Source organism: Pezoporus flaviventris, unplaced genomic scaffold (assembly GCF_033815535.1).
Source record: "Pezoporus flaviventris isolate CSIRO_AGI_PZ_B2104156 unplaced genomic scaffold, CSIRO_AGI_Pfla_v1 ptg000007l, whole genome shotgun sequence".
In the NCBI taxonomy this organism is placed as follows: domain Eukaryota; kingdom Metazoa; phylum Chordata; class Aves; order Psittaciformes; family Psittacidae; genus Pezoporus; species Pezoporus flaviventris.
In genome coordinates, this window is record NW_026892555.1 from 89,022,890 (window position 1) to 89,040,918 (window position 18,029).

The 18,029-nt window shown below is 41.1% G+C and overlaps 1 long non-coding RNA gene across 5 annotated transcripts in view; it reads right to left on the minus strand.

The window, feature by feature from the left end:
• LOC133266425 (uncharacterized) overlaps positions 1-17,811 on the minus strand; it is an 82,289-nt gene extending 64,478 nt beyond the window's left edge. For 3 of the 5 annotated variants that reach the window (XR_009742399.1, XR_009742400.1, XR_009742397.1), the window contains exons 1-4: positions 17,643-17,811; positions 17,317-17,410; positions 15,786-15,967; positions 15,239-15,316 (exon numbers count right to left, since the gene is read on the minus strand). This is a non-coding gene — a long non-coding RNA (uncharacterized LOC133266425). Of the gene's footprint in view, positions 1-14,277; positions 14,670-15,238; positions 15,317-15,785; positions 15,968-17,316; positions 17,414-17,642 lie in introns of those variants that run through there. The other 2 variants (XR_009742398.1, XR_009742401.1) reach the window with 2 other exon arrangements.
• Between the last annotated feature and the right edge of the window lie 218 nt (positions 17,812-18,029).

The window sequence follows — 18,029 nt, forward strand, 5'->3', positions numbered from 1 at the left end:
ACAGTCAGGGTGTTTTGAGATTTTTAAATGAAAATGGAAAGCTATAACTACAACAGGAAAAAAAAGCCAAACAAAACAAACCACCAAATAAAACCAACGACATGGATTTCCCCATCCTTCCCTTGCAGTACACAGCTCATGACTCTGTGTAATCCATTGATGTGAAACATCAGGAAGGCTGGACTGCTGAGGGATTCTCATAGGTGTGGCCAAGGTATAAAGGATAACAAGAATACCTAGAACTAATAAATAGAGCAGTAAAACAGCAGGGAGTGAGAAGGCACCCAAAGCAGTACTTCCCTCCTCACCCTGCTCCACATATGGGGTAAGACCCAGCAGGTTGTCTTTAGAGATCCGGTTATGGAACATAAGCAGAAACCCCTGTTATCTTTCCAATGAGGAGAGGAAGGAGAAAGCCAGTGTGCCTCCCTCTCCTACCCTCAGCCACATCACTGCCAGATGACCCCCTCCCTTCTCATGAACCCCCCCAGAGTCAAAGGCAACAGGGTCCCTGCAAACCACTGATGGTGATCACTGCTCTCTGCCATCTGCTCAGGCAAGAATCATCTTGTCAGGGCCAAGACAAGGCATTTGGAAAGGCTGGTTGCAATCACCTTCAGGAAGGAGCTGTAGGCACCCAGGGACACATAACTTGGGCTGGGTGCTAAACTTGTGCTTCAGTTTTGCGGAGAGATGAAGGGGAATCAGCAGGGACCAAAGGGACAATAAAAGCAGATTTTTTGTAATAGTTCCACAGAGATTTCCAATAATCACTTGAGGAAGGCTGTCTTTAAGTAGGAAGCAAAGATGTTTGGCCAAAAGTAAAGATCTCCAATTGAAAAAATCTGGCACAAAATTTCAGAAAGCTCTAGAATATACTGAATATACTTTTGAAGGAGGAGCAAGTGTGGAGTAACTTTCAAAGGAATAAAAAGCAGTCCACCAAGCAAAGTCCATCCCACTTCAGGAAAATTATGTTCATGGATCATATGAGTTGACATCAAGAGGAGGCAACTGGGAAGCCCAACATGATCAAATGGATCACTGAAAAAGACCTAGGAAAGGAAACTCTAGGAAGATGGCAATGGAAGTAGAAGAGTAAAGGTGAACAAGCAAGATGAGAAGACCAGAAGGAAGCTGGACCCAAAGACACAGTGAATGAGTGGCTCAGGAGTTACAAACTGTACAGAAGCAAAGAAAAGCAAAAGCTATTGCAAAATGGAGATTGCAGCCCAGGAGCAATCTTAAAGCTGGTGGGTCTGAGGCAATATTGTTCATTTACAGTAGTGCATTTTCTACTATTTATGGAAAAGATGGGAACTGCAGAAGATATCTAGGACTCTTACAGAAACTGTGTTTTGATTTAAAGAGAGCGATGGCACAATCTTTTATATGGACATGTGTATAACCAGCACAAGAAAAGTTAGTGTGTTTTATAAGCCTGGGGTATATTCAGAACAATGAGAATTGCCAGACTATTGAAGCACTTAGAAGCTAAAGATTAAAAGCAGAAGATCAGGATTTTCAAAGCTGCTTAGACATTCAGAAACGTTAGATGTCTCTTTCAAAGCACTTAAGCAGGTAAGTTTATCTAATCCTCACTGAAGTCAATGGAGCAGGGTGCCTGACTCCAAGGCAGTTTTGCAATGCTCTCAGGCACGCTAGAAGAAACTAAATCACTTTGCAGATCTGGCCCTGAGCGCTGCAGTCAGGAATTAGAGAACACGATTTTGCACTTGCCTTCAGCCTAGGCAGCATTTGGGAAGAAAAAAAGCCCTGGAGGCCTGGTAAGAGGCTGCTACATAAACCACACCAAGTGACTTGGGCAGTTTAAAAATAAAATTAAATATAGGAAAAAAAAAAAAATTACAGCCACAATTCCAGGAGACTACAAGACAAACCTAGCCTTTTCCTCCCAGGAGCTCTACCAGTCTGGAAGAGACTACGAGTGCCTTTCTGCCACAGGCAGCTTCATCCCACAGAGGGAGACAGGCAGCAACCCTAGCAGAGGCACTGCCCTCATCCGCTGCCTGCATTTTACCACTGCTCACGTAATTGCAAGAGGTGCCAGCTTGCAGGTAGCAGCTCCTCCGAATTCAAGTGGCATACGTGCAGTCTGATGAGCCAAGTTTCTCTGGAGCTGTCAGGGCCTGATTTTTTGGGAAGGTTATGTAAGTACATCCTCAAGGAGCACCTACGCAGCCCACGAGGCAGCCAATCCCCCTCTGCCTGCTGCGAAGGATCAGGCCCGCTTTTGGCCGGTAGAGCACGTTTCCCCATCTTACACAAAACCTGGCTTGATTTCTACAATGCTTCAAGCCTTACATGGAATTGGGGAGGAAAAGTGTAAGAGAGCAAGTGAATTTGCACTGCTGCACAGTGACCAAAACATGTATAGCATTTTCAGCCCGTCTTATGCACAAATTCTCTTCTTTGAAGCATATTAATTCAGCTATATACTCTTTATATTAAGTGTGCACAACATATAAATATACCCTTTAACATCATTACTTTTCCTTTTTACATTGTTCCCTGTCTTCTATACATTAGCCTGCAGCCCAGCCTGTAACAGATGTGAATATCTGCAGAACCCTGGTTTTCCCCTCCATTCTCCACGTTTAGCATAGTCATTTGTGTGCTACCATGAATGTAACAATTCAGAAGTTTAACTGCTAAGGTCTAATCATGGTTCTTAAATAAGGTCTGAAGAAATTCCAGTGTCATACCTAACCAAAACTAGACAAAAGTCCCACATATTTTCACCTGTTATGATGCAGTTTGAATTACAGCCCAATTTATTGGTAGAGAGAAGCTAATCCAACTGACTGGAAAGATAGCAAGCATATGGTGTATATCAGGTGATTAATTTTCAAACATTAATTTCAACTACTTTGGAAGGAAGAAGAAAGCAACTGACAAGTTTAGTTAATTTTTGGTTTTAATAACTACATTTTTTTTCTTAAACTGCTTCTCCTGTAAACCACTTTGTAATCTCAATTAAAAAAGTGTATTCTCACCTAAAATTTGGTTAGAAACTACACAAGTTGTAAAGCCCCCGAGTGAAGGATTTAAATTGAAGTGGAACCAATACCTAAACAATTAAATTACAGCAATACAAAAGTTGCAGAGATAAAGTTGAAATTCCTAGTACTATATCTAAACAACAGTTGTAGTTTCTAAGCCCCAGACATAATTCCTCACAGCAAGAGGGAAAAAGGCAAAACGCAGCTTGTCAAATGAAAAAAAAACTTCCCCTAGCTGCTGTTTCTGTATGGTGGGAGCATAAAAACAATATATGAACAGGCAATGTGACAACCAAAGATCGCCTCAATGATCATTAGAGCTAAGAAAACACTTACTTCTGCTTTATGTTCAGAAGTGCTGCTGAGTTTACAATGTGTGTCGGTGCAACCTTAGCCAAAGCATAACAGTGTTTTCTTTAAGAATACAATTAATTTGTGTTACAAGCCAGTCCATTACACGAAGCAGACTCAATGATGCTTTACTCCAGCCAGTCCTCCCGAAGTGCAACAGTTACATTTAAAAAACAGTCTAATTTAAAAAAAAAAAAACTTAGGCATCACGTCAAATTAGAGTTTTCCAACTCCACTGTAAACCCAGTGGAATCCTAAAAATTCCAGCATAATAGTTTTACTCAGGATCTACCTGCCAAAGAGGGAAAAATTAGACCTATTAAATGGGATGGCAGATTTCAGAGTATGATGCAGTGTCATGCAATCAGGTACCCCACACATGCCTTTCCCTCCCCGCCCTTCTAAAAAATTCTGAAGTATTTCAGTTTAGTAATATTTTTCTTTACCTGCCTTATGCCACTCAATCCCTAATTGCCAATGCTCTTGGCTTCAGTGTTCCCACCCCAGTTTCATTTATCCTTTGCCATCCCTACTACATTTCTTCATTCACAGCCCTTTTTTATTCCTGACGGTGCTTTTAACGTAGAAATTGAAACATTTGGTTCAGCCTCAGATTTCCTCAGACTCCAGAGAAGAAGCTCAAAAAGAGAGCCAAGCACCCCAATCTCCAAACCTGGGTAATCAAGCAATATCATTCTCACTCAACCAATACCCTCTGCCACTTTCACCCTGCCCTGAGTCACACAACAACCCAAGACAAGGAACTGAAAACTCAGCCTGTGCCAGCAGCTCCTAGTGCAGCTCCCCACCATTGTCTCCCAACAAGAGAAACCTATCAGAAGGGACAAGCCTGGAAGTTACCTCAGTTGGAGAGCAGCAAACCACAAGTGATAAGCAATCCTGAACTAATTTCATAGGAGGAAGACTTCTTCCAGAATCTGAGCCAGTTTTTATTCTTTTTTTTCCTCATGTTACACATCCAGGGTCATCTCCTCCTTCTCACTGTCTTTGTTAAAGTTTCCTGCTCTTGTCCTGTGCTGTTCGAGCCCACTGTTCCCTGCTCCAGACCAGCATTAGCTCATGCTGGTATTAGATTGCTCTAAACTATCTTTAGGTAAGTTAAGAAATGGTTTAGAATGGTTTAAAACTCCAGGGGAACTTCACTTCCAATGCCAAACAACAGCAAATGGACTAACCAGACCCAGATAAAGAAACAGTGCAACACCACCTTTTACACATCTCAGGGGTCCATACCTATGCAGAGTTGCAATGCTCAGTTTTTAATTTACAAAGTCTTTCTGTCAGTCTTTTTACTGTCTACACTTAATCAAGAGTGAAATTAACCTAGATCTAAACAAGAATATCTTGAAGTCTTCTAACTGGATCCACTCACATGCTTGAAGCTGTGCAAGACTATAGTCAGTTTATTCAGTCTGGTTCAGAGTACAAGCCCGGGATAAGTGCAACTTAAAGTACCCTGAATTGATACAGGATGAAATCAAAAAGATGTCAAGTGCACTGATATGATACTGTGTAAAGAGTTGAGGAGATTCACTATAGAAAAGAAACTGCATGGCACAAACCAGAACTTTTCAAACTTGGGCAGCACCAGTCTGGTCACTCTTCCTACTTCACAGCAATATGGAGTTTCTTCACGTATTGCTTCTGATGCACTCACAGTACCCACATATTTCTTCTTCAAGACCCAGAAGTCTTCCTTGGCATTTCAGACAGCAAAGGTCCATTTTGGCTATGCTTTCGGCAGCTTGAAACTGATTTTCTGGCTTGATTAACCAATCACTACATGAAGCCTGAATACTTCTTGTTGCTATTATTGGAATCCAGAAAATAGCACATGAGCAAGGACTTCATGACCAAGCAGTGGACTTAATAACACTTTCATGGGCTAATATTTAGTAAGTTAGCATTCATTTCTATCTGAAAGTTAGTCCCATAAAAAAAAATCTTTAGAGATTGTATAATAATATTAAAAAATTCTTACCGTATCTTAGAGAACCAAAAGTTGATTAGCATAAGTCACCCTTAGAGACGAAGTATAAGATAATCGAACCTCAGAGCCTTCCAACTCAAAAGAACTAGAGAGAACACTTATTCACAGATTACCTACAAAACCTCTGATATTTTTCAGACAGCTTTGTCTGGAGATAAAAATCTAAAGGCAAACTCACAGCACCTCATCCTGACCTCACCTCTTAATTGGAAACCATGATGCTCCATGGTGCTATGCATTTTTACCTCACACCTGACAGACACTAGGTAGCAAGGTCAGCTACTTCAGCCCATGCAGCAGAAGGCTTACCTGGTCTGCTGCTAAACCTTTCCATCCTGAACCTACACATACTGCAGCCTGACCTCTATCCTGAGCATACAGGCTCTGCAAAGGTCCAAGAAATTAGCTTTTGCCAGCTTCATTTAAAAGCTCATACTGAGGGCTTAGTCTTGCAAGTTGAAAAGGGGGCCTAAGGGCAAACCCAGCCCCTGGTCTTAGATGCCTGTTCAGATGCTGAAAGTTATTCAAATGCCTCAGGTTACCAGAAACACACCCTAGCCTTCAAGAGAAGGGAGAAATCAATAATACAGCTTTACTTTACCAGTCAAGCCACACCAGAGTCCTGCTCTCAAGATATTATCAGTCATGACAAAAGGGCATCAGAAAATTAAAACCTTACTGGGAGGAGATAGGCAAACGAGCTAAATTCCAGTGGCCTTTTATCTACAAGATCTTCACCTCACTGATCTTAACAAATTGCATTGACTTTCTTGTTCACCACTATACTATTGTTGATCAACCTCCATTTCAATACTTTCAGGTGACTACTACGTAGTTCATTAAATGATTACAGCTAATAACAACCACACTGGGACTACAAATAGCATCACGTATCTCAAGGAATCACAGTGTTCAAGAAATGAGATGAAAACCCTACATTGCTGATCGCATCCTGAGGTGCAACAGCAGTTCATTGAAGTGAAGAATGTCTTAACCAACAGACATTATCATAAAAATGCAAGTAGATTGCATACTGGAATCACAAGAGAAGCCCAAGCAGCATTACTACTATCCACAACTTCAGTTTTATGTCTCCTCCAAAGACAAAAACCTGCTCCAGGAAAGTGAACTATGTTGCATGCAGTACATTTACTGCCCTTTAAACACACATTTCCAAATTAATTGTGTGTTATTAAATGCCACTCAAGCTCTGCTGACATTCTTTATCCACTCAAGCCATGCTTTCTGAGGTTTATAAAAGTTAACCAAGTAATTTGATTGACTTCCTGCCTATTAATTCAGAGGGCTGAGCATTATTCAGACTACTTGAACAGATGAAAACATTTACTTTATTCTAAACTTCACTCCCATTGCACTGATGAGACAAGACACCTCCATATAACATTTTAATTTAGTTTTCTGTTGCCACTGAAAAATGTTTCCAAAGGTACTGTAGTATTTCTAATTCACAGAAATATGAGAACACCTAAAGCAGGATTAGGGGGCTTTTACTTTTTCAGTCTGAAGTTCAATAAATACTGAACATTGGTTTAGTTCAAGTATTTTTAAGCATTTCAAAACTTCTCCTTTGTGACTTGCTGTTCCTTCCTTGCAGAGCAATAAAAGCCCATTAACATTCCGCCATTGAATGTTTTGTGAGAGCTCTTTATATGAAACTATATAACACAACTGTACCTTGGCTTATAAAAAAAGAAAAAAAATATGTTGACACCTATATATTATTCATGTTTTGCTAAGACATAAGTAGCAGGCTTCAAGCCCTTCCCACTGGAAGGCAGCTCCCACTGCACAGCTGTCCCAGGCATGCAATCACCTATGAAGCATTCAAACACAAACTGCACTTAGTGGTGCCCATCAGGTTCTTTGGTACAGGGTTTGAAGGCCAGTGGGGCTGTCAGCTACTGGAATAGGGAAGGAAAATACAAAGAGCAGACTTATCACTGGGCTCAGCCAAGCCCAGACCAAGACCCCCAGCACAAGTACCTCAAGGCTTGAAGGGCAATATTTTTCAGAGCTCCCAAGCTATCTCAAAAGCAATTCTCAGAAGGGACACAGACACAGTAAGTTTGATTTATTTAGGCATTAAACACCCTAAATATTATGTGTTTAAAGAGTCTTAACTACCTAGTCCTTTGGCATTTTAGATTTATTGTGAATTACTTAGGGCTAAAGCCATTCCAGTATCTGGAGAGCTCTGTGTTTATCAGCACATTTTCAGACACATTCAATCCCTTGGTCTCCATCACTGCAGCACCTGAGGAAATTCCGGTCCAGAGCAGATCTTTGTACCTGAAGTCTCTGGGCATCATGGTCAACAGGCTGCTACAAATTACAATTACCTTTGTTTCTCTGGGCCTGAGAATCAAAACCAACTTCACTTAACTATGTGTAATCTCAGCAATATGTAATTGAGTAAGTGATAACCATCAGGTCCTTTGCCTGGAGAAGTGAGTGGTTAGCTTGCGCACATCAAGAGACTGATTTAAAAATCAATTAGAACTCTGACATGGGGCGATTTTCTCTCTTAAGGGATTTCAAACCTGCAAAGCCAGTGACTGGGATCCCACAGAACGAAGAACACACCATAGGATAGTGGGGTCTGTGGGCAGGCACACATTAAATGATGTGCATGGCATTTCAAACAGCTCATGTATTAAATTTAATGTTGTTAGGCTTCAGTGGCTGAACTGGACACAAACAAGGCATCCTTAATACAGGCCTCCTTAACATGGATGGCTTTACATTAGGATAACGTGCAGTTTTCTAAAGCTTAGAAAATGTCATGTCCTTTTTAATTAAATAGAAGATGTTTGAAAAAAATAAAATTGAACACCATGCTGATAATGAGTAAACAAACAGTTGGCCATAAAAAACTAGGCAGTTGCAGATATCTGTGGTTCAAAAAAGAGCATCATGGATTTTCTGCAATTAATCTCCTTCACCAGTGACATCTAGGAAACAAAACATAATTTATGCATCAAAAAACAAAGTTATGCAGGACATCTAAGACAAAGACAAATAACAGGGGATGTTTGTACACTCTGCAATGTAAAACAAAAGAGAATTTGAAGAGAAACATGGAAAGGCAGAAGGCTGAGCAAGAACGAATCACTGCAAACAGTAAAACCATTCGTAAAACGTAGCCAGGGAGGGAGGAGACACTTTGCACCAAGAACATATAAATTCTTGTTACAGTCTTCTTTCTTCAACCTTAGTGTCCCAGCATTATACCGCATACTTAATCTGCTCAGACCTGAAGCTGACAGCATGGAAATGGTACTAGCTCAAATACCAGATTCCAGAAGTATCTCATACCTGCACATTGAGAGAATGATTTGCGTTCTCTAAACTACAAAATTGGGTAACCAAGCTTGCGCTAAAGAAGTTGTTGCTTTTCATGACCGAAATCATCTTACCTACCAGGTTTATCTAAAAAAATTTAAGGTAATATTATATTGAAAATATGTTTAATTTCCAGTATCTAGTTGATATCAGAGTTTTGATCATGCAAAAAAAAAAAATTGGGGTGGAGGGGAGCTTAAAAATAAATGCTTATATTAACCCAGTAGCTATAAAGGCAGTCAGAAGTGATTAGGGTGGCCACATTGAATTTTTTTGCTCTTACAAGTTTTTGTATATAAGGATACCCTGGAGCATGCCTTCAGTGAGTGGTCAACAGCACAGAAGAGCCAAAATTATCAAGGCCAAGATATCTTTTCCTTACATCTTTTGTCCCCTAAATAACACCTTCCAAAATATTCCCTTTTAACGCCTGTACTGGGCAAACCGCAGCCTGCAGCATGCGTTGTCTGGAACAATACAGGTGAGCTCAGCCTAACACTGTGCACAGTATTTGGTGCAAAAACTGTTTGCAGCTCCTACAGGAAGAATAGCCCTGATCTCTTCCACCTGTCCTGGCAGGAAAGTATGATGTCCCTATCCAGTCTTCTGTCCTAAGAGCTATGGCACCAAATCCTTGCATGCATGTGTTATCACTGAATCCCTCTTGCCACAAGAGAGATGGAAAGAGACAAGGAAAAATAAAAAAAATAAAAAAATAATTATTGAAGAGCTTAGAAATAAGGAATATTCCCAGCTGCCTGCATTTCTTTTTAGTCCCTGGTGCTACTTCTGCCTTTATGCAAGTGCTACTTCCATCTAGGTTAGATTATTTCCCTTCCCCCAGCCCTTCTTTGGTTTGGCCAGGAGACTAGAAATCCATTATTAACACAGCTTTACTCATTAATCAAGTAACCTCTTTTTGCTTTCCAAAGTTTTTCATGTTCTTATCTTTGCATAATTGAGCATTTACACTTCAGAAGAGCATCACCTGAGGGAGTGGGGGCAGATTTTGGAAGGTTTTTGGGGTTTTTGTTTCCCTTAAGTTTCAAGTTTAAAAAAAAAAGAGGAGAGGGGGAAGGAACAAAAAAAAAAAAGGGAAAAAAAAAAGAACAACAACAACCCCCCCCCACAACCCACACTTTGAAAGGGGATGAAGTTAAATTACTAAAGCCTTGGGGCAGAGTAACTTAAAGACTGATAATGTGTAAGAGTTTCTCTCATTCACCACAGAAAATAACATTTCACATGACAGGAAATCAACAAGCAATAGAATTATAACATTTTGGTTTTATATAGGAACATCTTATCAAAGATACCAAACAGCCTCCCAGGCTTTTCTTTTGCAGTTATCCCTCCAAGGCAGAGACAACAGTAGATTTTCCAAACACTCATGCCAGAAAACCACCTCACCAGATCCTGCCATTTCTATGAGAAGCGATGGGTATGAACAAACTCTGCAGAGTCACAGGCATGGTCCTAGCAGAACCCTCTTTTCTTGGGCAGGATGTTCCACGGGCAGGTATTCTGGGCTCCCAGAGCTTCAGGCAACCTTACCAACAAGGCCTTGCTTTAACCAGAGATTATTTTGCAACTCAAAGGCTCTAAAAGCCCCAGAGCAGTGCAGGCATGCCCTACATGCCCCTAAAGTCAGGAACAACCCTGAGCTTTTGGCAGTGCCCAAATCCTGACCAGAGCAAGCCAACAGAAGCAGCCCAGTGAGCCAAATGTCTTGTATGCTTTGCTTGCATGTCACAAGCATGTTGTTTCTGAAAATAAACTGATGCTTAAGGCTGTGATTATTTCTTGCTGTAGGTGAATTGTTCTTTATATAACACTAATTTATTCTACAACTGCCCTTTTATACTCCCTCTTTCCATAGACCATAAGAGGGGGCTTTTAACTATAGAAAGAAAAGGAACTAGAGTGAGACAGTTATGAAAGCAGGGATAAAATACCCGCAACAGTTGTCTAACGGTCTCATTTTAATCACTACCCTGAAAAAGTCATAAAAGCAAAAACCCTGCTTCCAAACAACAGCCACATAAATCCACTCTCAATGATGCAGCTAATTTGTTATGGGATATTTGTTGTTTTAGACTTGATTTTTATGAAGTCAAGTAATGCATCTCCTGCTGTTGCTACTGGTGGTCGGAACATAATTCACTGCAAACATCAACAGAATCCAGAAAACAATTCACCTGTAAAAAGCTGACTGCTGTGACCAAGAAAATATCTGAGGCATTGAAGAGAATCAAAAGTAGTTTGTAAGACAAGGAACCCTCTCCCCTCCCTCTGAGTTACAGAATATTTGAAAAACAACAATTTCACTTCATCAGTTAATTTGAGGGCACCTAGAAGAAAAGTTGTGGGTGAAACCTTGTCCCCTGTACTATTGAGGAGATTTATCTTGAATTTGAAAGAGAAAAGATTTCCCTTTCTAAAAGCAAATGCAGAGACATACTACAGCCCAGATTTAGGCTCTCAGGTAGCAAGTCAAGGATTTTACAAATCAAACATATACAATGGCTAAATCCTACTTTGGCATGACTGAAGGTACAACCCTTTGCCTTCTTAGCACCACACAAGCATTGCATGAGCTCCTGCGAAATAAGAGTTCACAGATGCAGAAGAAACAAACCCTTCCAATGGTTTTAAACCCATCTAATCTCTATTTTGCGTGAAGAGTTGTAACTGGAGCCTGCATTCTTTGCTAGAAACACATATGCTAACAGTAGTTCTCAGACTGTCTTTCCCAGATAGTTTCCCATTTGCCTGTCTGACATCAATGGATATCCAGCCTCACATCTAGACAGAATACATCGTTATTTGTGAGAGGCTTCTGTATGAAAAATATTTTAAGGCTGGTCAGTCCTCAAGTCATGATTAAGAACTTCTGCCCTCTTAAGAAATCCCAAACAACTCTCCAGACCGTACCCCACCACAGATTACTGAATCCCTAGATCAAACCCAACACCAACCATTCTTAAGGTACATAGACTCATAGAATCATACAATAGTTAAGGTTGGAAAGAACCTTAAGATCATCTAGTTCCAACCCCCTCCCATGGGGAGGGACACCTCACACTAAACCATCTCACCTAAGGCCTCGTCCAACCTGGTCTTGAACACTGCCAGGGATGGAGAACTCACAACCTCCCTGGGCAACCCATTCCAGTGCCTCACCACCCTAACAGGAAAGGATTTCCTCCTTATATCCAACCTAAACTTCCCCTGTTTAAGTTTTAACCCGCTACCCCTTGTCCTGTCACTACAGTCCCTAATGAAGAGTCCCTCCCCAGCATCCCTATAGGCCCCCTTCAAATGCTGGAAGGCTGCTATGAGGTCTCCACGCAGCCTTCTCTTCTCCAGGCTGAACAGCCTCAACTTTCTCAGCCTGTCTTCCTACGGGAGGTTCTCCAGTCCCCTGATCATCCTCATGGCTCTTCTCTGGACTTGTTCCAACAGTTCCATGTCCTTTTTATGTTGAGGACACGAGAACTGTACACAGTACTCCAGGTGAGGTCTCACAAGAACAGAGTAGTGGGGCAGGATCACCTCCTTTGACTTCTCAGTCCCCAGGTCAGAGGGCTGGGATGCTGCTTCTATAAACTGGGGATAGCCCAGCTCTGAGCAACATTCCTGAAACCAATCAAACATTCATGGGTCCAAATAATACAAACAAGCAGCAAGAAAATTCACAAACCTGAACTGTCTATGCATTGACTCCAATAGAAATAGCTCTAATTTTAAACCTGAAACTCTGGTGTTGCCTGTGCCAGCCCCTTAAAAGAAATCGTGAAGAGAGACCATTTTCTTTCAGTACCACACAAATTTATTCACTATACCCTTGCAGCATTTTGCAACTTCTGTAGGGCTACTTCTTAGCACACCTTGTTTCAGACAGTTTATGAAATGGAAAGACATTCAAAAACTACAAAAAGTCTGTGCTGGTTTCATTAGTTTTGAAGACAGTAAAAGAAAAAAATAAAAGGAAAAAGAGAAAAAAAGATCACACACACACAAAAGAACATCCAAGCACTGCTACTGCCACTATTTCCTCTAATGCACACAAGAACTGATTCAATTTGGTTTTCATTCTACGTCTTGCAACACTTGGGCTATGCTTTTATTCACAAATAAAATTTACTGAGCATTGGAAGATTAGGAAGAAGCAAAATGTGCTTAATACTTGAACACTTGATGCACTTTATTGAAAATTTAGAACAAGCAAGTCTTAACTCCAAAACTAATAAATAGTTTAGTTGGTTTGTGTTATGGGTAGTGTTCAGTGGCTTCAAGAACTAATTATACAATCTTGAGTTTGCTTTGAAGGTTAAGCCATCCTAAATGGCTTTAAATTACATTCTATCAAGCTAAGCTTAGAATTAAAAACCTCATTTGTAATAAGGAATTTTACTGGGTATAAATGCTAGTAGAGGGACTATGTAGGAAAGTTTAGTAATCAGGATGGCTTCTGTCCTTCACAGAGCATGTACAGAAATCCTAGCTCACAGCTAAAGTCTCCATTAGTGTTAGGATGTGAAACTCCTTGGGGAAGGCACAGGAAAAGTGCTTCTGAAAGAGTTTTGTATAGGATGATGACCCAAGGAGGAGACTGAGGTGTAGGTCAGGTGGGGAAGGAAAGGCAGCTGCTCAGGGAGCATACTGGTGAGAACAGGTACACTCGCCACAAAATGAGAGCTACTCCAATAATTTATCTGCTCCATGGGGCCCATAGCCAGTACTGGGAAAGCTCTACTATAATCTACCACTGGCCAGCACTGCAAAAAGAAGAAACCAGCACATCCTACATCCACTTTGGTTTACAGAGTCATAAGCAAGCTATCTGAGATCACAGCTCTTCCTTCACATGCAATACTCTGGGGTTGATTACCTGAACAAAGTGCACCAACAGCAGTATTTTTCCCATCTGCAAACACACCAGAGTTATCCCCAGGCACTCAGGGAGCCACTGCCCAGGTTGCAGAGCCACTTGGAGCAAAGGTGGCATTTTTCCATGAAGGTTTTACACCGCTATCACTGACTATGCCTGCAACCTCTCTTTGTGGGAAAAGGAGAAATACCTGTGTGCAGTAAAAACACATCCCACAGTGCTCAGTCTAATCAGTGGCAGGAGCAGACATCAGCCCTTCATGTCAGGTTTCCTCCTATGCCACTTCTCCAAGATGAGACAGGTCACCCACACCTGCTGTCACTAGCATGCTAAAGACTGTTTCTGAGCACAACAGTTTTGATCCCCAAACCATCTAAAGTCAGCAGAGACATTCCAAAAATACACTTTCAGAGCAGGTTTTCAGCCCCCCCCCCCCCCCCCCCCAATAATTAACTTATCCCTTTCACTCATCTGGCAGGCCTGGAGTCAAGCCTGCCACAAAAGAGGTGTAACAGACCACTCATCCTTTTGGGTGTGCTTAGACAGCTTGAGTCTCTGCCCATTAAATGGTAGTTCCTCCTTCTCTTTCATTAAGCCCATTGCCCAAATCCCGCCTGACATCTTCCTGTAGTTAAGTGAATTTTTCTGTGGAGAGGAGGGGATGAGACGAATCTTTCTTTTTTATCCCATTATTACCCTCCTCACTGACCTAGTGGTTGAGAAATACCATATGTTTTCATTGTTTGCCTTTACTTTCAGTTCTTCCACAAACTAAAATGTGAAGTGATCCGTGCTTTCACTGGCACGGCTCTGCCTTGTTTTCTTTCCCTCTTAACGGACTCATTCATGTGTAGGAGGTTTTTGATCCCAGGGTTTAGATATTCATCCCTACTTTACATAACCATAAGCAATGGCAGGTACTTATGTAAACTACAATTGGGTCCTTGTGTCTTGTGCACAACAAACAGAAGTCTCAAGCCATCAGCAACTGCTCTTTGCTTCAAACCACCCTTTGCAAAATAAGCCCCTGGCAGAGGAAAAGACTGAAGCAAGATGTGTCAATGTACAGTGAGCAAAGGCAAGAAACTTTGTCTGGGATATCCTGCCCCCCCCAGCTTGCTCCTTGTTCTGATGGGCAGCCTGCTGACCAGGGACTGAAGTCACTGGTTACCTCCAGCACAAATACCAATCACCCCTGCTCCAATCCACCACCCTGCTGCTCCAAGCTGCTTGTCACTCTATTGACAAGGGGGGCATTGGGGGTCGGTTGTTTTAAAATGGCTATTGGGCCACAAAAGCACCTTTACAAGCAGTTCCAGAGTTCTCCACAATATAAAATTCAGTTTAGGGGGAATGGAGATTACCAGAAACAAAAACATTTGTCAACGAACATGTTAAGCAGATGACTTTGGTTACTGCAAGCATTAAATGCGTTTGTAGTTCTCAAAGAAATTCATCTTTTCCACATCTCTACTTCAGGAAAGGCAGGAGGTTCCCTGCACACACATTTTATATTTCCCCCAGTTCTTCCCTACAGGATAAAACATACATTCCTCAGAGGCTACCTATGCAGAAACACCAATGCAAATTACTCACCACATGGGCTTGAAGCTCCAGCAAGCCCACCTCTGAAGAACATCTCAGTGATCCACCATAGCATCTTTTAATGCACAGCTGTGGGAGAGAACTGAGACTTTTGAGGGCTCTGAATTGTTTATGGACTCCTATGCTCTCCAGTACTTGCAAGAGTCTTTCCAGACAGGCAATAACATAATGCTTCCAGGAGTTATGCATTCAGGGTACAAGCGCACCCTAAAACCACCCAGAGCTCTGTTGAAGAGTTTAGCTTTGTTCTGCTGGAAGCCATCAAAGCAAAAGCAACCAAGGCAAGCAGGAACACCACAGAAAAGAGGGAAGCAGCAGTCCTACATCAAGGCACAAATCAACCAGCAAGCAGACCTGAACCAAGAGAAAGGGAGAAAAAAGGAAAAGAGGGGTTTTGGTGGGAATGGGATGCATAGGCACTAACTAGGCTTTTTCTTTCTGGCTAGAAAGGTTTTACCTTTCTGCCTTAACTACAGCATCTGATTGCACTAGATGGGAGGCAGCTGTGCCTGTCACTGGGAAGCCTCCCAGCACTCACCTGGAGAGGATCTTGGCTCAAAGCCACTGACTCCCCATCCATTCTTTACTTTCAAATTCACATTTAATCCTCTTGACACCAGGGCATAGAGCTAAAGCTTTTGTAGCCCCTGAAGAGCACTGCACCTTGGCCTATTTTCTGATGTATCTTCTTTAATATCTGTTGATGACATCTTTGAGCACCTGTAAAACCAAAGCGAGGTCTGAGAGAAATCTGTGTTACCTTCCACTACACAGCAAGAAAGAGAAAATAAATGCAGTTATTAGATATGGATTTACTTAAGGAAAATATTGTTAGAAACTGAACAAAATAGTACAGTTCTGTGCTGTGGATGGTGCAATAATGAAAAATATTATTGAATATAAAGGAAAGTTATGACACTATAATGTAACATAGACAAGTGAGAAGATGTATCAGTCATTATCTAGAATACAGTGGACTCCTGTGGTTTCATTTTTCATTACTAATTTAATGTACTTACAATGTTACATGATAAAAAATTGAAAAGAATGATAAGAATTGAGCATCATGAGAACAAAACAAGATCTGGAGAATTCAGAGATTTTTATAAGTTACTTGAGAAAACGTCCAAGATCCCTTGAGAGCTGCAGAACATCCATTAATATCCAATAAAAGATCTAATAACAGAAACATAAAGGAAATGTGGAAAGAAGATTTTAATAAACACAAATTATGAAATACATTTCTTTACATATCACAGTTCTGCTGTATGAAATTATTTCATAGAGAGAAAAATATCAGTTTTGCTAGGAAAGGATGCTTTGCAAACGTTAGCTCAGCAAACACACTGCTGTGATTCAGGAGTATGTAAGCAGTTTATTCCACCTTCTCTCACGAACTTTTAACCCTTAGGGTCTTGCGGTATACTTTCTTTTAGCCATGTAAAAGACAACTAATCCTATGCAAATAAACAGACTTACTCTACAGAAAAGCCAACATGAGAGGATAATCACACCTTGCACTGTTTCCTGGGAAAATGCTTACAAACGTACATTGCATGTCTTCGGAGGCAGCTTCATAATGCAGCAAATACAAGCCAGTACTACCTAATCAGGGATAGACTGGGGAACCCTGACCAAAACCATGGGGATATACAGCCATAGGTGGCCTTGCAAATGTCTAGGACACTTGGTATTTTCTTTGCCCCGAGTGAGAGTCACTGGGTGTCATAAGTTATTGAAGAGTCTAAATTAAGATTTGTGAACTTCTGTTTTTGTACTGTTTTCCCCTGTATGCCATAGACTAATATATATATTAGCAAATGACTTCATAAAAACCTTTCAGTGATATTTGGGTACCAAACATCCTGCTATGATCCTCAAAATCATGGCAATAAACATGCATGTTTGAACATTAGCTCACAAAATTGAAAATGTAGAAAGCCACTGTAGAAAACAACTATGTGACTAGAAAGAAATGCTACCTCCTTGTGCATATGGAAACTGGCTGGGAGGAGATAGAAGATAACGTGTTAATACAAATGAAGGAAAAGATGCAAAATTATCCTTACCAGTAATATTTCCTTCAAAGCAGAAACTTCCCCACAGCTGTTTTGACCAGTTTGTGCTGAATTTCTGTGTCTGTAAAATGTAATTAAGGACTACCTGCTTCGGGGAAATAAAGGATATGATTAAAAGTTATAGAAAGGAATGGAGGGGGGGCAGGTTTGAGGGTGTGCTAAGGGGGGAACGAACCAGCAATATTGAAAATAAACAGCAAAAATACTTTCAGATGTGTAACATTGTATAATAGAACCAGCTTCTCATCATGCTCCTCGTCCTTGGCAAAGAGGTTTTCCTTTAAAAAGGGACATCTGGGAAGGTTTCAACAAATTACCTGTAGCAGAGGCAAAAGCCATTGTTTTCCTGGATACCTTTGGACATATTATTTGTGACCAATTTCTAATGTTGCTTTTTACAACATCTGGGGACACCTGAAGCTTGTAATATTCATGCCGGTAAATTCAAACCATCTGTCTCCTTTTCAAAGAGTCAAGCTCTCACTCCCAAACTCTCCCCCTCCTCTCTTTCTCACACACTGAGGTGAATTTTCAACACCTGAGTTTTGCTCCTTTTTCGGCTTTATGAGCTGTGTCATCTGTGACTGAATGCCATCAAGTATCACTTAAGCCTATTTCCACAGTAAGGAAATATTGGAAGTAAAAGCTGTTCAAGAAGCTGCCTCTTGTCCCCTTAGCAATGCAGAGTTTGATTTGCAGCAGTG